This window comes from Piliocolobus tephrosceles, chromosome 5 (assembly GCF_002776525.5).
Source record: "Piliocolobus tephrosceles isolate RC106 chromosome 5, ASM277652v3, whole genome shotgun sequence".
Classification (NCBI taxonomy): Eukaryota; Metazoa; Chordata; class Mammalia; order Primates; family Cercopithecidae; genus Piliocolobus; species Piliocolobus tephrosceles.
In genome coordinates, this window is record NC_045438.1 from 140,954,530 (window position 1) to 140,978,256 (window position 23,727).

Consider the following 23,727-nt stretch of genomic DNA (forward strand, 5'->3'; position numbering starts at 1 on the left):
CTTTAAGTTGTCAAGCCTTCTAGCTGTACTTGATATCATTGACTATCACTTTAGATTTCACCCCATTTTAAGGTGTCTCTAAAATCCAGTCTTTTGACAAATAACCTCATTCCCAATCGGGACCGTCTTCCCAGTAAGGACTGTCTTCATGGGCATGCGACCTACGCATTTGCACAAGGCCAGGCACTTGATTTAATGCTCTGCTATTGCTGGTTTAAAATTCCTAATTTTCTTAAGCAAGGAATATTTCCGTTTCGCACTGCACTCATAAATTATGTAACTGGTTTTTTTCCTAAATGCTCACAAAAGGAGTAATCATCCAATGTAATCATTCCTTACAGGGAGAAGCAAAAAGCTGAGTGCCATACTGCAACAAGGAATGTTATGAGGGAAGGCATTTATAGAATGTGATAACTTGAAGATATAACTGATAATTTTTTTTTCTTTAAAGAGCAGCTAAAACATAACACTGTATCCAGGGTTTGATTAATTTTCTCCATCCCTTTATTTTTATCTGTCTAATAAATGATCCACAATTTCAGGTCTCATTTGCTTCCAGTCTCTTGTTAGGTTTTTTGTTTGTGTTTGTGTTTTCTTTTGGTGTTTCAATAATTGTTCTATTTATCCTCTCAAGACTTTGTCATGTTACTCCACTTTTCAATATATTCAGTGAAATTCTAGAGTTCAGAATCATGCAAGGAGGAAGTTATCACAACACTCAATTTATACAATATATATGTCTTATTTCGTTCCTTGCCTTCCTTTTGAATTGTATTAAAAGCAAAAATGTTATGGGAAGCTGTAAGTTCCTTAGAAATACGAAAAGTAGCTACAAAAATTTAAATGTAGAAAATTGCATCTCAATTCTAGATGGTTGGTCTCTAGCATAGATTTAGCTAATTCATTGTAAATATTTCCAACCCATCACCATGTTCCTCTACAAAGTGCCTCAGATATCAAGATTCAAGGTCTGCCGCTTTATTAGGTGTAAATCCAAGTCAGGTTTAACTAGTGACAAGAATTTACCTAAGTTTAGGGGAAGAAATAAGGAGGCCTCGCTGGGATTTGAACCCAGGATCTCCTGTTTACTAGACAGGCGCTTTAACCAGCTAAGCCACGAAGCCTCACCTGTATTGTGTGGGGGTAATTTATTATTTTATAAAAATTTACACCTCAGCCTGTCAATGTTTCTACCTCACTGATTTTTTTTGTAGTAACACAATACGACATTTTTGGATCTCAGTCAAAACCAGAGAATAATGCTCTTGCTGTAGAATAAGAATAGGTCCTGAATTAAGAAGACCAGTTTCCTTTAGGAAACTGCTCTAAATGTCAAGAACACCTCCAGACTATAAGCTCCGGCGGCCAGGCAGAGAACTTGCTTGGTTTTGAGAATAATTATATCTCATATGCTTAGCAGTGAATTTGCCTTCTGATGAACTCTCATTGTATTTGTTCATCCAGTGGGTAAGTGGTATCAGGAAAAACACTCTCTCTACATTTTTATCTAACTTGACCCCCAATGATTCTGCCTGTCTAGCATGCAAAATATAGTCACCCTGGCCATGTCTGACTCCTTTGCAACATGAACTCGAACTCTAGGATGGCATTATCAAAATCAGGTAAAGGTGCGGATTTAATTCCTTAGGTAAATTTTTTCAAATAAGGTTCTACTTAGTTTGAACATCTATGTACTTAAGATACAGGTTACCTGTCACCCAACTACAGGCAGAGGAGACATAGGATAATCTCGATACACAATCCTATTCAAAAAGAACAAAAACAAGAGGAAAAAGAAAAAGAAAAAAGAAAAAACAAGAGGTACACTGGTCTGTAGCAATTGTAGAATTCAGTGGGCACATGATGCTAGTGCATTGATTGGAACTCAGTAATGATGTCTGAGAATGACTCCCTAGGGTCTTGGGTCCATCTCCTGGGTTCTTATTCCACACTCGGATTCATCCATTCTTTTAATAAGAAATATCATTTACTTGCAGCTGAATGGTTTTCTTAGCCTACTTCCTTCCCATAGTAGTCTGGGGGGAAGAGGGGTGAGGTCCAAAGTCTTTTCATTTTATGCTGTCCTTTATTCCTTTTAGTTCAGATTGTCAATGTTCAAATACTATAATTTTCTTCAAAAAATGTGACATTATGAAAGTTACTGAAGTTTATTCATTTAGACCAGGGGTTCACAAACTATAGCCCACAGGCCAAATCTGGCCTTACATCTGTTTTTATAAAGTTTTATTGGAACACAACCACATTCATTCATTTAGGATTATCTGTGGCTGCTTTCCTGCAACAGCTGATTTGTGTAATTGCCACATCAACCGAATGGCCCACAAAGCCTAAAATATTTACTATCTGTGTCTTTAAAGAAAAAGTTTGCCAAGCCAGGAGCGGTGGTTCACCCCCATAATCCCAGCACTTTGGGAGGCCGAGGTGGGAGGATCACTTGAGCCCAGGAGTTTGAGACCAGCCTGGCCAACCTGGTGAAACCCCCTCTCTACTAAAAATATGAAAAGAATTTGCCAGGCATGGTGGCACACGCCAGTAGTCCCAGCTACTTGGGAGGCTGAGGCAGAAGAATCACTTGAACCTGGGAAGTAGAGGGTGCAGTGAGCCAAGATCCGGCCACTCGCTGCACTCCAGCCTGGGCAACAGAGCGGGACTCTGTCTCAATAAAAAAATTTTTTTTTAAAGTTCGCCAGTCTCTTTTAAAACAAAAGCCATATTCATGAAAATAATGCCTTGTCTCTCTTTGGCTTCCCATAAAACGGCAGTAGGGGCACATTCTTAAGAGTTATAGAATTATTGTTTAAACTATAGGATCCTTACTGTATGTCCTTAAGAACCTTAGAGGTTTGTTTAGATACCACCTTAAGTCTCTCTATGGTGTTAATAAAGGACTTACAATAACACCCTTGGCTTCATCTTTAGACTGCATTTTCTGATCGTGCTCTGGATTTGATTTTTGCCTGGAAGTCTTTTCTTAATTTTAGCATCATTGTCTAATCGGGAACACCTGGGAATAGTAAATAGCTTTTCTTTCTAACTCAGTAAATTGTGGCTCATTTACATTTAGACGTTCTCCCTTTAACTTATCTCTCTCATGTCATATTTTACAATAAATAGCAAGAAAATGCTAGGAAATTCTTAGGTGAGAAGTAATTTGGCGACAAAGTTTTAAAAAAATTTTTTTTTTAGGCCGGGTGCTGTGTCTCTTACCTGTAATCCCAGCACTTTGGGAAGCCAGGGCAGGTAGATCAGTTAAGCCCAACAGTTCCAGACAAGTCTGGGGAGCATGGTGAAACCCCATTTTGACAAAAAATACAAAAATTAGCTGGCTGTGGTGGCATGCACCTGTAGTCCTAGCTACTTGAGGGGCCGAGGCAGAGGATTACCTGAACCTGGGAGGTCGAGGAGGCTTCAGTGAGCCAAGATGGTGCCACTGCACTCCAGTCTGGGTGATAAAGTGAGACCCTGTCTCAAAAATAAAAATAAATAAATAAATAAATAAATAAATAAATAAATAAATAAATAAATAATGTTTAAAAGAAAATGCTAGGAAACATCTTTATAATTCTGTCTGAGAATCTAATTACTCAGTTCATAGATTTGTTTCTACATTCCATAATACTACAGGCAATAGCATTTCTTTCTTGCAAGTTCAAATAAAATTTTATTCCATCCATGGCTTGCTTCCAAACTTTGTTAGGGTGAGTCCAAAAGCAGCCTCAATTGAGATAATTTAGCTCCAATACAAAGATTATACCTTTGTGAGACTCCACCTATGCCCTGTAAATTATTTTCACTACAGCTGATGAGAACACAGGCTATTCTCAGTTGTTTATGAATGGCATGAATTGATCTGCTTACAGCTTTCCAGTGGTTCTTTCCTTGGCCTTTTGGAGTTTTAACCCCACTCATGCACAGATCAATATTCCACCGAAGACACAGAAGATCCCTCTGCAGACCTCTGGAGCTCTCTCTGTGCAGCTGTCTCCTGTCTTGTATTCTGTCCCCAAATTCTAATTGCTTTGACCTCCTTGAAATCCTTTGTGTTCTCAATCCAGTGACACAACCTAGCTCTTTCTGAATTCTCCCTTACTGCGCTAAGGCCTAAAACCCTAGACAATAAGCTAAAACATTTGTAAGACTCGCCTCATTTATTTCTCTTCTCTCAGGTATCACAGTCCCGCATTGACAGCAGGTGATGCCTGAAAACAGTTATTTCACATACTTGTGTCCAGTATATTTTTCTTGTTGTTTGCAATTTTCCTAACAGTGAATTCTTCACAGGTAGAAGCAGAAACCCGTATCTCTTTTGTTGGTGTTCTTCTTCAAGTTCCATCCACATTGTTGCATGTATATCTACTCTGTTACTTTTTATATTGCTTAATTGCCTATGGTGTGCATTTACAACAGTTTGCCTGTCCACTTTCCAATAATAAATATTAAAGAGTAAAATAAGTCTGTGATTAACTTTATCACATGTGTACTCTCGGTAGTTGTGTAAGATTTGAGGCAGTGGATGGGGTTGGGGAAGACTTATGCCTAGGAGCAGAGCAGTTACATCATAGAATGTGAATATCCTTAATTTGAATAAGAAGTACTCCAGAATGGCTTCATTAATTTAAACTTCGACTAGCAGGACAGGAGGGTTCTTTTATCACTAGTCCTGCAAAAATTAATTTTATTCAGCTTCTAGTTTTGCGAATGTAATGACAGTAAATGCGATAAATCTTTTTACTTTTTATTTCTGTGATTACTAAAGATTTTGTACAATATTTGTTAGTCTTGACATATTTCTCTCGTCTAATTACCTGTCCTATCTTTTGTTCACTTCCTTTTGATCTTGCTGTCCTTCTCTTGCAGATTTACATGACTTCTTGATATATATATTAAGCCCTTGCCATTTTTGGAGACAATTCAAACATATTCTCCCATTAGCGCATCTATCTACATATTTATATTTCTACTGTGTCCTTTATCTTACATATTCTTGATTTTTTAATTTAAGATTTTTTTAGCCGGGCGCAGTGGCTCACGCCTGTAATCCCAGCACGTTGGGAAGCCAAGGCGGGTGGATCAGGACTTCAAGACCAGCCTGACCAACATGGAGACCCCCGTCTCTACTAAAAATACAAAGTTAGCCAGGCGTGGTGGTACATGCCTGTAATCCCAGCTACTCAGGAGGCTGAGGCAGGAGATAGCTTAAACCTGGGAGGCAGAGGTTGCGTTGAGCTGAGATTGCACCATTGCACTCCAGTCTGGGCAACAAGAGCGAAACTCTGTCTCAAAAAAAAAAAAAAAAGATTTTTTTAAAGGTGGGGGTTTTGCTATGTTGGCCAGACTGGCATTGAACTCCTAGCCTCAAGCAACCCTCTGCCTCAGTCTCCCCAGTAGCTGGACTACAGTGGCTATATTCTTGATTTTAAAGTAAGCAAATATGTCTTTTTTGGTTTTTGCCTTATTGTTTGTGCTTTTGAAGTTTTTAAAAGTTTTCTGCTCCTGGGTATAAGGATGTTCTCCTTCATATATATATATATATATATTTGTTTGTTTGTTTCTTAGACGGAGTCTCGCTCTCTCGCCTAGGCTGGAGTAAAGTGGCACAATTTGGGTTCACTGCAACCTCCACCTCCCGGCTCAGGCGACTCTCCTGCCTTACCCTTCCGAGTAGCTGGGATTACAGGCATGCGCCACCATGCCCAGCTAATTTTGTATTTTTACTAGAGACGGGGTTTCGCCATGTTGGCCAGACTGGTCTCCAACTTCTGATCTCAGGTGATCTGCCCGCCTCGGCCCGCCAAAGTGCTGGAATTACAGCTGAAGCCACCGTGGCCGACCATCCTTCATATACTTCGAAAAGTTTTATTTTTTACTTTCACATGTAGATATTTAACCACTCTAGATAAGTGTACTTTTAAAAACTTCCCAGCTGATTGAGTCTGCTCTGTAGTTCGTGTTAAGAGCTAACAGTAATAGGATATTCTAAACATTTTTATGTCTATCTATATATGATGGTTTCTTTCTCTGATATGCTTTTCATGGAACCTTCCAATCACCTTCATCCCCATCCTCAAGTCAGTTCTTTCCCCAGCAGCGAGAGACCTGAATTTTCTTCAGTGTTTGGTAGAAGTGGGAATCTCTTAGGTCATATCTCCTCTTCTAGGAATGGAACCTTGATCTGGCCAGAGACAGAACCCAGAGCCCAACAGCCAAAGGCCTTCAGGAGTCCATTCCTTTTCCATGACTTCATAAGCCAGAGAAAGATCCTGATGTGGACCCAGGCAGTCCTGAGGATCACAAATAAGGCCTGGACTCCTGTTTCCTCAGCTGACGAGATTCTGAGGAGATGTCCTCTGACTCTCTTTGCTTGTTTGCTGCAGACCACACAATCTTTGCATATTGTGGTGCTTTCCTCTGATTACCTGAGAAACAAAGGGGCATGCCACACACTAGGTGTTCAGTATTGTTACATAAATTAATTATATTCCAACCCTACTTCAGGATTTCATTTCAGCTCTGTGTCCTCCAGACCCTAAACTTCTTTTCTACAAGCTTCTTTCATGAGTTCTTAAATTCCCCATGACAGCTTTAGCACCCTTCACTGAGTGCCGTTTAGCAGACTATTGAAGTTACCGTTACTTGAGGGTACTTGGTAAGACTGAGATTCTTGGGACCCATCGTAAATCGCTTTAGTCAGGACGATTGCACTAGGGGTTCTAGAATCCACAGTTGTAATAAGTCTCCCAGGAGATACTTTAGCCACAAGGATTGGATTCTCTGCTGTAACGATTGCGAGCTTTTCCGGGAGTACTTTGAGTTCTGGCGTGGTGTATTTCTGTGCAGCCCACACACAGCTCAATATGTTCCTTTTGTAAATAGGTTGCATTGTCAGTTTAAAACATTTTGTCATTAAAATCAAAGAATTTGAACTGCCTTTGTGTCCGCTAAACATCTTAAAATTTACCCCAGGATGAACTCGTTTTAATAATAAACCTTGGGCCCCCAATCCTGATGCCTCCAATGACATCAGTGTGTCTGGAGTAGAGGTTTGAATTCAGCAGGCAAAACAGTGATCTCTGGAGAAAAAATCGGGACAGTGCCTTTAGTGAAGTAGAAGTAGTAGGTGGTGTTAATGCTGTGGTTTCCATAGGGCACTCCCTCCCCTGATCTCTCCATCCCTCCCCCTGTTCCTTTGTTTTTCTTTTCAAACAAACTAAAAACAAAATTTTCTCTGGAAAATTTTGACCAAGTGAGGAGACTCAGGAGAAGTGCTTGATGAACACATGCTGTATTTTCTTATTATATCCTCATATTTTAATACAATTCAGTAAAAACAGGAATAATTCGGTACTTCCTTAACGTTCAGCACAAATGCCTTTGTTGTTATAAAAAAATGATTGCCTTATATCTAACCCCAATCACCGGGATGGCCGAGTGGTTAAGGCGTTGGACTTAAGATCCAATGGGCTAGTGCCCGCGTGGGTTCGAACCCCACTCTCGGTAGGTTAAGTTTTCATCTCCAGACTCCTTTCAATACCAGCATTTAAAAAGTATGTGAAGGTGACTTCATTGTTTTTCTACCCCTTAGCGTTAACACTAACATTTTTTGTCTTCAAATCTAAAGAAATCACCTGAATAGGCAGTAGTGTGTAAATGATTCTCTACCACAACCTATCGGATTGCCAATAGAAGGAAAAACCACTCATATCCACCACTCACATCCATGGTCTGCTCCAGGACTTTCAGTTCCACCAGGAATTGAACCTCTGAGACTATTTGACCCTAAGACCACAGGTAAGAAACTCTAAGTTCTCAGTACCTCCCAGGAAATAAGAGCCACTCCCAGGATTCTCATAGTTTCCAAATGATTGTACAAGAAAAGCCTAACTCTTAGCTAGGGCTGTCTCTCATACACTCTGGAGAGCATGGTTGAGTCCTTCTCAACAGAGTTTATCTTGTTTTTTCCAGTTTGAAATGTGAAAATGATCCCTCAGGGAGTTTTATTTTGCATTTAACTGGTTATATTGTCCTTGAGCACCTTTTTATATGTTTAAAAGCCATCTGTATTTCCTTTTCTGTTGCGTGCATACCATTCTGTGCTAATTTTTCTACTTAGTTGTTAGGTCTTTCTCTTATGATTTGTAGGGACTCTTTAAATACGGCTTGATTAAACTTTGTTTTGACATGAATCACAAGTAGTCTAGTTTGTTGTCTTTGAACTTTGGGGTGGCTTGGGATGTGTGAAAATGGGTATCTTTGCAACCACCAAAGTTATCAGTCTTTTCTTCAAGTTTTATATTTAACTTAGATATGCCTTTCCCCATTACGAGGTCACTTCACAAAATAACTGTATCTTCTAGAATATTCTTTTTTATATTCAATTATTTGACCTCATTTTTCCCTTGGTGTAATATGTGAGGTATAGATCCAACTCCGCATTAGTTCCAGCAGACTACCACTAATCCCAACACCATTACTGAATACTCATATTTCCCAGAGTGCTTGAAATGACAGCATACTAAATTCGGTTCCCTTTAGAATTCATAGGACCTTGTGTCTCTGAGAGGATTTGAAAGAGTGGACTTTGGAACTCAGCAATCAGATGTCCTAATTCTGGCTTTCCCATTGAATCTCTGAATCTTGATTTCCTCATTTGTTAAATAGGATTCTAATTCATGGAAGGCAGTTGTAAGGATTAAAAGAAATATATATACACAATATATATAAAATTAATATATTATATATACTATATATAAAATTAATATATTATATATAATATATAATTAATATATATAATATATATAATTAATATATTACATATATATATAGTGTCTAAGAAAGTGCCTGGCAAATTTAAAAGTGCCCTTTTCCACTATATGGGTTAGTACCCTTTTCCCTTAGAAGAAACTCACACTTTCTTTTAGAGCCATCCTTCAGAGAAACCCAGAAATTAAATATTGTTCTGGTAGTTAATTTGTTTCTATGTTGGATAAATATTGTCCTGATAGTTATGCTTCTGTGTTGAGATCAAACACCAAGATTCCACACTTGAAATTTCTCTGATCCAGGTGGTAGCACAAAGTGGGTTATTTTCATGAGCTGCCTTAGTGCTTTGAATTTGTTCCTGGCCTTGAGAGGGTTGGGGTTGTTGGGGTGCAGGGAAGGAAGCACTTTCTGAGAATGTTTATTTGCAACCTCACAGCCAGAATACTCAGGTTTGAGAAAGACTGAGTTCCCATAGAGGAGAATAAATCATCCCTAGCAAAGGTCGGTTTTCTTACTTTTGTTTTTGTCATGTGGGTGGGGTAGGAAGAAAGAGGATGAGTAAGTGGTTTTGTTATGTTTCGAAATGAAACTGCAGATGATACGGTTTGGCTGTGTCCCCACCTAAATCTCATATTGAATTGTAGCTCCCGTAATTCCCATGTGTTGTGGGAGATAATGGAATCACGGGGGCAGTTTCCCCCAATCTGTTCTTGTGGTAGTGAATAAGTCTCACGAGATCTGATGATTTCATAAGGAGTTTTCCCTTTCACTTGGCTCTCATGCTCTCTTGTCTGCTACCAAGTAAGACGTGCCTTTCGCTTTTCACTGTGATTGTGAGGCCTCCCCAGCCACGTGGAACTGTGAGTCCATTAAACCTCTTTTTCTTTATGAATTACTCAATCTTGGGTATGTCTTTATCAGCAGCATGAAAATGGACTAATAAACCAGATGACATATATTTTACCTGAATCAGATCTTTCTGAAAACACAGTAGTCTGTTTTCTGTGTGGTCACTTAGCTCAGTTGTTTAGAGTATAGTGCTGATGACATTAATGTTAGGGAACGATCCCTACAGAAGTTAATTTATGTAACTTTTCCTAATGGGAGGGCCAACTGCAACCTAAAGTCACCACCCAATGCACACCTCTGCCACAAGAGATTTGAATCTGTTGTATCTGTCACTTGGTTTTATATTTGCCTGATCATTAGCGATGCTGAAAATTTCTACTCAACTCTAATTTCTGTTGGTTTTTGTTGTTGTTGTTGTCTTTAGACAGTCTTGCTCAGTCGCCCAGGCTGGCAGTGGGTGATGCAATCTCAGCTCACTACAACCTCCACCTCCTGGGTTCAAGCCACTCCCGTGCCTGAGTCTCCTGAGTAGCTAGGACTACAGGCATCTGTTACCGCACCCAGCTAATTTTTGTATTTGTAGTAGATACAAGGTTTCACCATGTTGGCCAGGCTGGTCTGGAACTCCTAGCCTCAAGTGATTCACCCACCATGGCCTCCCAAAGTGCTGGGATTATAGGCATGAGCCACCCTGCCTGGCCAGTTGTTGTTTCTTGAGATAGGCGGAATTCTAAGATGGCCCCCAAGAATTCTCCCTCCACCTGGATATTACAAACCTGCATAATATGCTGAACTGTGAATATGATTAGGGTATGTTATATAGCACAGTTGACTTTAAGCAAGGGAAATCATCAGGGATGAGCCTGGCTTAATCAGGTAAGTCCTTAAAATAAACTGGGCATCCTGTAGTCCTAGCTTGTCGAGGTGGCAGGATTGCTTGAGCCCAGAGGCTTGAGATCATAGTGAGCTATGACTGTACCACTGCAGTCCAGTCTAGGTGAGAGTGAGACCCCATCTCTTGGGAAAAAAAAAAAAAAAAGAATGGGCTCTTCCCAGAGTCAGAGATTAGAAATTTGAGAGAAATTGAAGAGTTTGAAGTGGGGCTGGCTTTGAAGATGAAAGGGCCACCTGCATGAAGATGGCCTATAGCTGCTGAGGGCACCCAGCTGACAGCAAGGAAATAGGGATTCTTGTAACCACGAGAGCTTGGAAGAGGATCGCAAGATCCAAATAAGAATCCAGCCGGCTGGGTGCTGTGGCTCACGCCTGTAATCCCAGCGCTTTGGGAGGCCAAGGCAGGCAGATCACCTGAGGTTGGGAGTTCAAGACCAGCCTGATCAACATGGAGAAACCCTGTCTCTACTAAACTACAAAATTAGCCGGGCACGGTGGTGCATGCCTGTAATCCCAGCTACTCGGGAGGCTGAAGCAGGAGAATCACTTGAACGGGGAGTTGGAGGTTGCAGTGAGCCAAGATCACACCATTGCACTCCAGCCTGGGCAACAAGAGCGAAACTCCATCACAAAGAAAAACAAAAAATCCGGCCAGCCAATGAAGTTAGTCTTGCTAGATCCTGAGCAGAGAACCCAGATACCCAGTGCCCAGACTTCCTACCTACAGAACTGTGAGTGGATAAATGGGCATTGTTATAAGCTGCTAAGTGTGATATTGTGTTACACAGCAACATAAAACTAATAGATTCCTATTTGGTTGGTTGTTAAAGCAAATAACAGAATGCTAAGATGGAAATGTTACAGCAGAAAACTGGGTTGTATAGGATAGGGTGTCAAGTGCCTCTAGGAGCCACTCTCCATCTAAGCACCTTGCTCTCTCTGTCCCTTTCTTGGGGTCCTGAAACTGACTCTCTGAGGGACCCTTAGACACTTCCTCTCAATGGATACTTAGAAGCTAATAATTGGGCTGGGCACAGTGGCTCACGCCTGTATTCCCAGCACTTTGGGAGGCCAAGGCGGGCAGATCACCTGAGGTCAGGAGTTCGAGACCAGCCTGACCAACACGGAGAAAACCCATTTCTACTAAAAATACAAAATTAGCTGGGCATGGTGGCACATGCCTGTAATCCCAGCTACTCGGGAGGCTGAGGCAGGAGAATCGCTTGAATCCAGGAGGTGGAGGTTCTGGTAAGCTGAAATCATGCCATTGCACTCCAGCCTGGGTAACAAGAGCGAAACTCTGTCTCAAAAAAAAAAGAAGCTAATAATTAAATTTTAGATTAATAGAAGCATATATTACCTAAGTATGTAAGTACAATTTTTTTTATTTTTTTGTTTCTTTATATAAGTACAATTTATAAATACAGATGTGTATTTGTAGATATTAATTTCACATTTAACACATAATATGACAATAGCTACCAATTCATCCCTTAAAAAATTTTTTTTTTTTTTTTTTGGAGCACACATCTAGTTACTAGGAATGCAGCAATGGGGGAAAAATAAGTCCCCACTCTCCCAAGCTTTCTGGTGCAGAGGACCAGAAGGGGACCTCAAAGGTGTCTTTTCTTTTCTTTGAGATGGAGATTTGCTCTTGTTGCCCAGGCTGGAGTGCAATGGCGCCATCTCAGCGGCTCACTGTAAGCTCCACCTCCTGGGTTCAAGCCATTCTCCTGCCTCAGCCTCTCCAATTGCTAGGATTACAGGTGTGAGCCACCATACTTGGCTAATTTTGTATTTTTAGTGGAGACGGGGTTTCACCATGTTGGTCCGTCTCATCTCGAACTCCTGACCTCAGGTCAAACTTGTGAGCTCAAGTGATCCACCTACCTCAGCCTCCCAAAGTGCTGGGATTCAGGCGTGAGCCACTGTGCTTGGCCAGGTGTCTTTTCTTTTTAAAGAGAAACAGAATCAATATTTTACATATGCTTATATAATATTTATGAGACCAACAAATCCCAAGATCTGCAGTTAGGAAACTGGAGACCCAGGAGAGCCAGTGGTATAGCTCCAGTTTGAAGGCCAACAGGCTCAAAATCCAGGAACAGCCAATGTTTCAGGTTGAGTTCAAAGGCAGAAATAAAACCAATGTCCCAGCTAAAAGGCAGTCGGGCAGGAGGAATTCCCTTTTCTTCCTGGGAGGCCAGTCTTTTTTTCTAGTCAGGCTTGCAACTGATGGGATAAGGCCCACCAACATTGCGGGGGGTAATCTGCTTTATTCTTTTTTTTTTTTTTTAATTTTATAGTTTTAGAGACAAGGTCTCACTATGTTGTTCATGCTGGTCTCAAACTCCTGGGTTCAAGCAATCCTCCCACCTCTATGTCCTGAATCGCTGGGATTACAGGTGCAAGCCACCATGCCTGGCACAGTTTATTTATTTAAGAGTTAAACTCAGCTGGGTGCCATGGGTCATACCTGTAATCTCAGCACTTTGGGAGGCCGAGGTGGGTGGATCACTTGAGCTCACAAGTTTGAAACCAGCCTGAGCAGCATGGTGAAACCTCATCTCTACCAAAAATACAAAAAATTAGCCTGGTATGGTGGTGCAGACCTGTGGTTCCAGCTACTTGGGAGGCTAAGGCAGGAGAATCGAGCTTAGGAGGTGGCGATTGCAGTGAGCCACGATCGTGCCATTGCTCTCCGGTCTGGGCAACACAATGAGACCCCCTCAAAACATAAATAAAAATTTAAGGCCGGGTGTGGTGGCTCATGTCTGTAATCCCAACACTTTGGGAGGCCGAGGTAGGCAGATCAACTGAGGTCAGGAGTTCGAGACCAGCCTAGCCAACATGGTGAAACCCAATCTCCACTAAAAACACAAAAATTAACTGGGCTTGGTGGCAGGTGCCTGTAATCTCAGCTACTTGGGAGGCTGAGGCAGGAGAATCGCTTGAACTCAGGAGGCAGAGGTTGTGGTGAGCCGAGATTGCACCATTGTACTCCAGCCAGGGCGAAAAGATTGAAACTCCGTCTCAAAAAAATTAAAATTAAAATTAAAATTAAAAAACGTTAAACTCAGCCAGGCATGGTGGCTCACACCTGTAATTCCAGCACTTTGGGAGGTAGAGGTAGGGGGATTTCTTGAGACCAGGAGTTCAAGACCTGCTTGGGCAACATGGTGAAACCCTGTCTCTACAAAAGATAGAAAAATTGGCAGTGCGGTGGCACATGCCTGTAGTCCCAGCTATTCAGGAGGCTGAGGTGAGAGGATCACTTGAGCCTAGGAGGTCGAGGCAGCAGTGAGCCAAGATTGTGCCACTGCACTCCAGCCTGGGTGACAGAGAGAGAGAGACCCTGTCTCAATAATAATAATAATAATAATAAGTTAAACTCATCCCAAAACACACTCACAGAACACCCAGAATAATGATTGACCAAATATCTGGGCATATCATGGCCCAGTCAAATTGACACATAAAATTAACCATCACAACAGTTTAGTGTAAGAGAAAACAAAATTTAAAAATGAAGAACAATTTGCACCAAACAGCATAGTTGTGATGAAAGAAACAGATGCAATAATTTTTGTTTCAAATTTTTTTGCACAAGTCATATATTCAGATGGTTCAAAAATGAGAAAATATTAAAAGGCATAGAAAAAGTCTTTGGCCTTTCCTTTCCCCCATTCCCTCAATTCCCCCTACCACCTCTACCATAGTTTTTTTTTTTTTTTCTTTTTTGTTGTGTTTTGTTTATTTTGAGACAGGGTCTCACTGTGTTGCCCAAGCTAGAATTCAGTGGTACAATCATGACTCACTGTAGGCTCGGCCTCCTGGGCTCAAGTGATCCTCCCATCTCAGCCTCCTGAGTAGCTGGAACTATGGGTGTATGCCACCACATCTAACTAATTTTTAAATTTTTTTGTAGAGATGAGGTCTATGTTGCATAGGCTGGCCTTAAACTCCTGGACTCAAGCGATCCTCCCACCTCAGTCTCCAAAAGTACTAGGATTACTGGCATGAGCCATCCCTCCTGGCTTACTTTAGTTTTTAAATGCATTCTCCCTGATTTTATGATACTTGCAAATATGAGCACACTCTTATTTTATCTAACTTTTTACATAAAAGGTAAAAATATTTACTCATTATTCTGCAGCTCCTTTTCTCACTTACTTTAGAAATCTCTATTTTATCAGTGCTTAGTTACAAATAGCACATTTAAATTTGCATCTGCACAAAATAGGAGCTTATTTTCAAATGAGTTTATCCAACCAGGCAGGAGTGGAATCTGCAAACTTCTTTTCCATTGTACCTTTAAAGAAGGGAATGAGAACAAATGTAGATTTATTGGAACTCAGTGGAAGAAAAGAAAATGACATCCTTAATTGTTTTTGATCCAATGAGAAATAAAACACTTTTTGCCTAAAGCAATGTAGTATTCAACAATACCTGAAGTAGGGAATTAGACGCAGCTGGTGATCAAAGGAAATGTTACATTAATTCAACAAATATTTATTGAATTTTTCTTCATAATGTAATATTTAGCTATTTATTTTCTTTAAGTAAAGATGTTCAAGATATAGCATTAAGTTTTTTTTTAAAAAAAAGATACAAAATAGTTTTAATAGGATAACAATTCCCCCACCACCACCCAACTTTTTTTTTTTTTTTTAGATGGAGTCTCACTCTGTTACCCAGGCTGGAGTACAATGGAACAATCTCAGCTCACTGCAACCTCTGCCTCCTGGGTTCAAGCAATTCTCCTGCCTCAACCTCCCAAGTAGCTGAGATTACAGGCAGTGCCACCAAGTCCTGATAAATTTTGTTTTTAAATTTTTGTATTTTTAGTAGAGATGGGGTTTTGCCATGTTGGCCAGGCTGCTCTTGAACTCCTGAGCTCAAGGAATCCTCCTACCTCAGCCTCCCAGAGTGCTGGGATTATAGGCATGAGCCACTGTGCCCAGCCAAAGACAATCCCTTTTTAAAAACATACTCAACACATACACACAACACATGTATATAAATGTCTAGAAGTGTATGTGTATACATGTATGTACACACACACACACATGCCACCCATATATATATACAGTAAAATGTGCTTAACATGCTTAACAGTGTTTATCTTTGGAAAGTGGGGGGGAATATATACATATACTCAGTCATATTTTTAATACTATTAAGCAAACATCCTATATAATGCTTGTAAAACAAAAAAGTAAATTCATAACTAGTGAAAAGAAAAACAATTAATCCTTCAGCTATTTATGCCAAAGATATATTTGGCACAATTGGTAGAAAAATGAATAAATTATGAAATAGTTAACATACTTAAAGTAAAACTTTAGAATAAATTTCTTGCCTTGGTAGCTCAAGGCTGCCGCTCAGAGTTCTTTACCCAGAACAGCAGTTATCCAACCTACAGTCCATATTCAGTATTAATGATGAAGGTAAAACCAGATGAAAATCAGAACAGTTAACATTCCAGTTGATTTACCAGGATTCTATTAATTTGGTTATGTAGACAGGAGAATTCTTCTGAAGGTGGCTACTCCCTGGTAAAAAGATGAACTTGCTCTTAGAAGGCAGTGGGGTAAAGAATTTAGGACAAGGACTCTGGAGATAGACTGTGAGTTTGGGCCTATCCAAATGGGTCTACTCCTTACCCAAGACCTTCAAAAGGGAAAAAAGTGCATGGACCTTGGAGCCCAACAGTCTTGTCTTCCAATTCTGGTTTTGCCACTTCCTCTCACTAAGCTGCAACATCTTCATTGTACTAACCCTTACCCTATAAAAGAATTATGAGGAAAGACATACACACACACACACACACACACACACAACACACACTGTATGTCACATAGTGCCTGATAAATAGTAAGTACTTAATAAATATTAGTTCCTTTACCTCTAAAGAGAAAATCATCCTCATCCTTTATAAGCTGCCTTCCATAAAAATGTTCCTGCTTTATTTCCATAGCCTTTAAAATATTCTGGACACTTATTTCTTTCTCTCTCTCTCTCTTTTTTTTTTTTTTTTGAGACAGTCTTGCTCTGTCATCCAGGCTCACCTGTAGTGGCATGATCTTGGCTCACCGCAACCTCCACCTCCCAGGTTCAACAGGTTCAAGTGACTCTCATGCCTCAACCTCCCAATGGGTGTGGGCCACCAAACCTGGCTAATTTTTGTATTTTTAGTGGAGACAGGGTTTCGCCATGTTGTCCAGCTGGTCTCCAACTCCTAAACTCAAGTGATCTGCCCAGCGATGTCTCCTTAAGTGCTGGGATTACAGGCATGAGCCGTAGCACCTAACCCTAGACATTTATTTCTTTTTTGTTTGTTTTTTATTGTTCGTTTGTTTTTTGAGACGGATATCACTCTGTCGCCCTGGTTGGAGTGCAGAGTGGCACGATCTCGGCTCACTGCAATCTCTACCTCCCAGGTTCAAGCGATTCTCCTGCCTCAGCCTCCTGAGTAGCTGGGACTACAGGTGCATGCCACCATGCCCGGCTAAATTTTCGTATTTTTAGTAGAGATGAGATTTCACCATGTTGGCCAGGATAACCTTGAACTCCTAACCTCAGGTGATCTGCCCACCTTTGCCTCCGCACCCAGCCGGCATTCATTTCTCAAGTATCTAAGAAACCACATCATTTGATCAACACTTTAATCAATCAAACACCTGTTAGCTATTCTCAGTGGTACAGGCAATATTTCATTCTAGTCTTGAGCATAAAGCTTCCAGACAAGCTGTTTAAATTTGGTCTCTAGGATTCCCATGCTGTACTTTTCCACAGCAATGGTGTCCATATGTAGTAGAACCAAATGATTATTGCCCTTCTGCTAACATCAGATGACCAGATACCACAGTGAGGAAGACCTCTTCACCAAACAGAGATTCTGTGCCCACCACCGCCACTTGCTGCAGTAACACTGGGGAAAAAAACTACCAATCACAACACTTCTGGAGGGAAAAGGATTTTTATCAAAATCTATACTTTACAGACAGAGGAGGAGTTCTGTTATAGACAACAAAATATCCCTGCCAAATAGGAAGCGCAGTAAGGGTAGATTTATGGAGATGATAGAAAACAGGCACCTGCATAATCTAGGAGCCAAAGCATAAGATTGCCTATCTGCTTCTCTCTCAACACACACAATTCCACCCCTCTTCACTTTTCTCTGCCATAAAACACATTTATGGTCCTGGGCTCTAGAAAAATGAGCAGGACCAAGGGAAGAAGTCAATTCTTTTCATAATCAGTGACACTAATCTTGGAGTAAGTGTGAGTGGCTGAGGCATCCCCAGTTATGGGTGGAGAGTCCTCTTCAGTGAGTTCACTCTTCTGCTTGAATCAATTTTGTCTTTTCTGAGGAAATAGTATCCATGTGGCTTGGTTGAGATGTTAAAACTCTGACAGCTCCACAGCACTGGGAATTGCAAAGGCAGAGGGCTCCTAGAAAACAGTAATTATATTGATGATTCAATGATGGCAATCACTAATTTTCAAATAGCTTAAGAGTTCAGGCACTAAAGTGTGAGTTACTCATGTAAATTCTTATCATCAGTGTAAAGATGTTGTCCAGACTAGCTTCATAGGCATGTTAACTTCTACAGTTGCAAATGGCCCTGCACCCAGAAGAGCCCCACACTTGGTTCAATGCTCTGCTATCACCATCTGGAGATTGTTATAATTTTTGAACAAGAGACTCTGTATTTTCATTTTGCACCGGCCTCACGCATCATGCAGTTGGTCTGACAGAATGTCTTCAGACTTTTTCTGTTGTCAAGAAAAGGAAACAATTCTTTCCCATACTCTGGATTCTATCCCTTGTTCAAGGTATGTTTGGTGCACAGGGATTGCTTCCCAATCCCTCTTCTGGTGTTTAGGTGGTAAAAGTGAAGTGCAGGGAAAAAAAATCAAGAAAGGATTTTTTTTTGCCTTTTTTTTTTTTGAAGAAGGATATATTTTAAAAAATAGATCACTGAACAATAAGAAGTCATGTATGGCTGGACATGGTGGCTCACGCCTGTAATCCCAACACTCTGAGAGGCCAAGGTGGGCAGATCACCTGAGGTCAGGAGTTTAAGACCAGCCTGGCCAATATGCTGAAACCTCGTCTCTACTATAAATACAAAAAAAATTAGCCAGGCTTGTTGGCGCTGCCTGTAATTCCAGCTACTCAGGAGACTGAGGCAGGAGAATCGCTTGAACCCAGGAGGCAAAGGTTGCAGTGAGCTGAGACAGTGCCACTGCATCCCAGCTCCCAGCTTGGGCAATGGAGCAACACCCTGTCTCAAAACAAAACAAAACAAAGAAGTCATGAATGAGCATTCATGATCAGAAATCAAAGACAAAAAGGGGTAGGTTACATGACTGGGTGTTGCCATAGCTTCCACATATTTGAGAACTTTACAGAAAAAGAAAAGAAAAACCAAAGAAATTAGCTTTATCCACTTCCTGGGAGGTTAACTCTCCCTCTTCGGCCTCACAGAATCCAATGATCACTCACCAGATAGCAGAAATAGAGCATAGCTGAATGAATTTATGAAGTAAGGAAACTTACAAGTGACTTTTGTTGGGTCAGGTCCCCGACTTACTTCCAAAATTTGTATATAGTGCATAAGTAAGGAGAACACAAAAGTACCTGTCAACCCAAAAAAAGGAGGGAGAGATCAATCTGCTAATTAGCTTATCAATGCTTAAAAGATTTAACTGTAGTATTATGATCAGAGAACCAAATTATTTCATCACCTCCCCTCATTCTTCTTCTCCCTCCTTTCAGACCATTTTTTCTCTTAGCTTTTCCTTTTCCCTTGTACCCTCCTGAAAATTTTTTAAGAGGCTAATTAAGCCTCTTCCACCCTCACCCCAAGGCCAAGACATTCGGAATTATTTCTGCCTCTGTTTACCTGTGACAATGCAGATGGATGCACAGAAAATATACTGTTTCTGGGTCTCAGGGAATAACTGAGGGAAGGTCAGCAACAAAAAGTTCAAGCAGAATGAGAGGAGAAGGGCACTAATCATAGAAATTCCACCCAGTATGAAGTTGGCTAAACAGAGAGAGAGAGGGGTGTAAGTTCTTTTCAGGGCTATCTCTGGTTTTCTGAGTTCCCCAGTTCTAAAGGTCACAAAGTGAAGTTTGGTGGATGTCAGCAGGAAGAAGTAGTTGTGAGGGAAATGAGGGGAAGGAGTACTGAGGCTAAGGTTAGTAATGACATTTAGCCCTCCCTTTTTTAATCCAGGACTTACTTGACTTGTGTTTGGGCATCCAATACATCGTCTTACCACTGCAGTCCATGAAAAGTGCGCTGACAAGAACATTGGGATCTCCAGGCAGTTCTATTTCTACCCAGGAAGAGATGAGGGAAGAGCACCAAAGCAAAGTGGCAGCCAGGAAATTACAGATAAGGATCATGGCCCTGTTCAGTTTCTTCATCCTGCACCACTCATGAGGAAGCATCACCTAAGAAGAAAGTTGGGGAAAAGGGAAGAGTTTCTTTAAATTCTCCTATTTACTTCTCACCCTTCAAAAACAATTCCTAATGATCCCTCATTTCTAAAACTCTCTTAATCTTCCATTCAAGCCCCAATATCCTCTCTACATTTTTAACTCCTTACTCATTTAACAGATACTTACTGCATGCCCATAATGTGTCACGCCTTAAGTTCTGTTATATTGTCTTTTTTTTTTTTTTTTTTTTTGAGACGGAGTCTCGCTCTGTCGCCCGGGCTGGAGTGCAATGGCCAGATCTCAGCTCACTGCAAGCTCCGCCTCCCAGGTTTAGGCCATTCTCCTGCCTCAGCCTCCCCGGTAGCTGGGACTACAGGCGCCCGCCACCTCGCCCGGCTAGTTTTTTTTTTTTTTTTTTGTATTATTTAGTAGAGACGGGGTTTCGCCGTGTTAGCCAGGATGGTCTCGATCTCCTGACCTCGTGATCCGCCCGTCTCGGCCTCCCAAAGTGCTGGGATTACAGGCTTGAGCCACCGCGCCCGGCCTGTTATATTGTCTTTTAACTGACCCTAGTTATTATCCCCACAATTCTAGACTCCAGATTAACAGCACCTCCCCCAAATAAGTTTATCAGGCCCTTCCCCAGCTTGAAACTCCCCTAACTCCTTTTGATTACCTCTAAATATAATCCTTGGGGTAACAACCAAGCCCTTCCTTATTCTAGCCTCAGTCTATCTTTCCAATTTTATTTGTCTACTTCCTTCCTATAATTCAACCTCTTTGCCAAAAAAGGTCATCACACTGCTTTTCCCAAATCCTATATAGGCAAGATTTTCTGGAATGGGCTCCATTTTAAACCTTCTATTTCACTGCCCACTAAGTACCATCCAAATATCCTTCATTCATACAGTAAATGAACATGTTTTGAGCACCTACTATGTATCCACAGTGCTTACAGTGTTCTAAGTACCTGATGCTGGTTTGCAAAAGAAATATGGTTACCATATGGACACATCCCCAGAGTGGCACAAACCTTTGCCAGAGCACATGTCTATCTACTAGCTCCTTCCTCTTCAGTCTCTCCAATGGCCAGTATAAATTCACCCTTCACGGCCCAAGCTTGGGCTAGAAGCTTACTCAACCACAGTGTCCAAACAGTTCACTTTGTGTGAACACATATGACCGTGATTGACTGCCCAATTTCACAGTCAATCATGTATCACTTCATATATTTATCTTTTCCTCTCTGAATGTTTTGACTTCCTAACTAAATCAGAGACAGTCCCCATTCTCATGGTACTTGCATTCTTATGGGTGTAGACAGTAAAGAGACAAATAGAGAACAATGGAACAGGCTGGAGGTAGGACCCGAAAGTAGCCATAGTGTTAACTACTTAATATAAGATGGTCAGGAATGATCTTATAATGCCACATTTGAGCAGAGACCTAAGAAAGTAGGAGACTGAACTGAGCAGATATCTGGGAAAACCTCATCCAAAGACCTAGAGGCAGAAGCAAGCAGGAAGGCCTGCATTACAGCTGGAGTGGACTGAAGGAGGGTGCTAGAGTAAAGAAGCTGGCAGGAACCAGATTGTGTAGGACCCTGTAAGCAGCGCTAAGGAATATTTTATTTACTTATTTATTTATTTTATTTATCTATTTATTTATTTTTATTTTATTTTATTTTTTATTTTTTTGATGGAGTCTCGCTTTGTTGCCCAGGCTGGAGTGCAGTGGCGTAATCTGGGCTCACTGCAAGCTCCACCTCCCGGGTTCACGCCATTCTCCTGCCTCAGCCTCCTGAGTAGCTGGGACAACAAGCACCTGCCACCACGCCCAGCTAATTTGTTTTGTATTTTTAGTAGAGACAGGGTTTCACTGTGTTCGCCAGGATGGTCTCGATCTCCTGACCTTGTGATCCGCCTTCCTCAGCCTCCCAAAGTGCTGGGATTACAGGCGTAAGCCACCACATCCCGCCTGCGCTAAGGAATATTTTATTTTGAAAAGACTTTGGAGGGTTTGAGCAGAGGAATGACATTATCTAATTTACATTTTTATGGATTCACTCAGTTGCCATGTTAGGATTGGACTACGAACCTAGGATTAATTTAAGCAGGAAACTCAGTAAAATTTTACAATAATGCTGTAATATGAGACAATGGTGGTTTGGAACATGCCTTTTTTTTTTTCCTTGAGACACAGTCTGGCTCTGTTGCCCAGGCTGGAGTACAGTGGCGTGATCTTGGCTCACTGCAACCTCTGCCTCGTGGGTTCAAGCAATTCTCCTGCCTCAGACTCCCAAGTAACTGGGATCACAGGCATGCGCCACTATGCCCAGCTAATTTTTGTACTTAGTAGAGATGGGGTTTCACCCTGTTAGCCAGGCTGGTCTCAAACTGCTGACCTCAAGTGATCCTCCTGCCTCACCCTCCTACAGTGCTGGGATTACAGGTGTGAGCCACCACGCCTGGCCTGGAATATGTTCTTAACAGTGAAAGGCAAGAGGAGTCTCAACCTGTGGGTTTACTTTGCAGGGAGAGCTATTGGACTTAATGATGGATTAGACATGGGATATGAGAGACAAGAGTCAAGAATGGCCTCAAGGATTTTGGATCCAAATCTGTAAAGACTGAGTTGCTGTTTACTAATACGGGTAAGACCGTAAGAGAGGCAAATAGAATGTACAAGAAGGGAGTTAGAGAAGTTTGATTTTACACATGTTACATCTGACATGCTGATCAGATATCTAAAGATGTTAAGTAACTGTACAAAATAGCATGGTCATCAGGGAAGAGGTCCAGGCTAGGAGTAAAAGGGGAAAAAATTTGGGAAATATCCATAATACATGAGAATTAAAACCATAAGAGTGAATGGGATCAACCAGGGCATAAGTGTAAACCAAGGAGAGAAGTGATTCTAGGACTTAACTCTAAGGCTTTCCATTATTTAGAGGTCCAGAGATGAAAAGTACACAGCAAAGAGGACTAGGAAGGATTAGCCAGTGAAGCAGGAAGAGCTCAAATGAGAGTGGTGTACCTTGGTTTCTTTGATTTTCTTGAAGATACAAGAAAAGAATTTAAAAAAAAAAAAAAAGAATTTTTTTTTTAAAAGAGAGTGGTATAGCAGAAGCCAAGAGAAGAAAATATTTCAAGGAGAAAATGTCTAACTGTGTCAAAGGTTATCAATCGGGCAGGTTAAGCTAAGACATAACCAGGTGTTGTGGCTCACACCTGTGATCCCAGCACTTTGAGAGGCCAAGGTGAGAGGATGGCTTGAGGTTAGGAGTTCGAGACCTAAGCAATATAAGACTCCATCTCTACATAATAAAAATAATAATAAAAAAATGTGAGACGTGAAAATCTATCACTGGTTCAACAAAGCGAAAGTCACTATGACCTTGATAAAATCTGTTTGAGAGGAGTGCTAGGGACAAAAAACCTGACTGGAGAGGAAGGTTCAAGAAAGAATGGATGGAAGCCCAGGCGCAGGGGCTCATGCCTATAATCCCGGCACTTTGGGAGTTTGAGGCAGGCAGATCACCTGAGGTCAAAAGTTCAAGACCAGCCTGGTCAACATGATGAAACCCTGTCTCCACTAATAATACAAAAAAATTAGCCGGGCGTGGTAGCACATCCCTGTAATCCCAGCTACTCAGGAGGCTGAGGCAGGAGAATCTGGGAGGCTAAGGTTGCAGTGAGCTGAGATCGTGCCATTGCACTCCAGCCTGGGCAACAGGAGCAAAA

General features: G+C 41.2%; 2 non-coding genes across 2 annotated transcripts; one reads left to right on the forward strand and one right to left on the reverse strand.

Annotated features, from left to right (window-relative positions):
• Positions 1 to 1,050: 1,050 nt before the first annotated feature.
• On the reverse strand, positions 1,051 to 1,124 carry TRNAT-AGU. Its single transcript has one exon. It is a non-coding gene; the product is annotated as a tRNA-Thr (tRNA).
• Positions 1,125 to 7,435: 6,311 nt separating this feature from the next.
• Positions 7,436 to 7,518, forward strand: TRNAL-UAA. The gene has a single exon. It is a non-coding gene; the product is annotated as a tRNA-Leu (tRNA).
• The last annotated feature ends 16,209 nt before the right edge of the window (positions 7,519 to 23,727 follow it).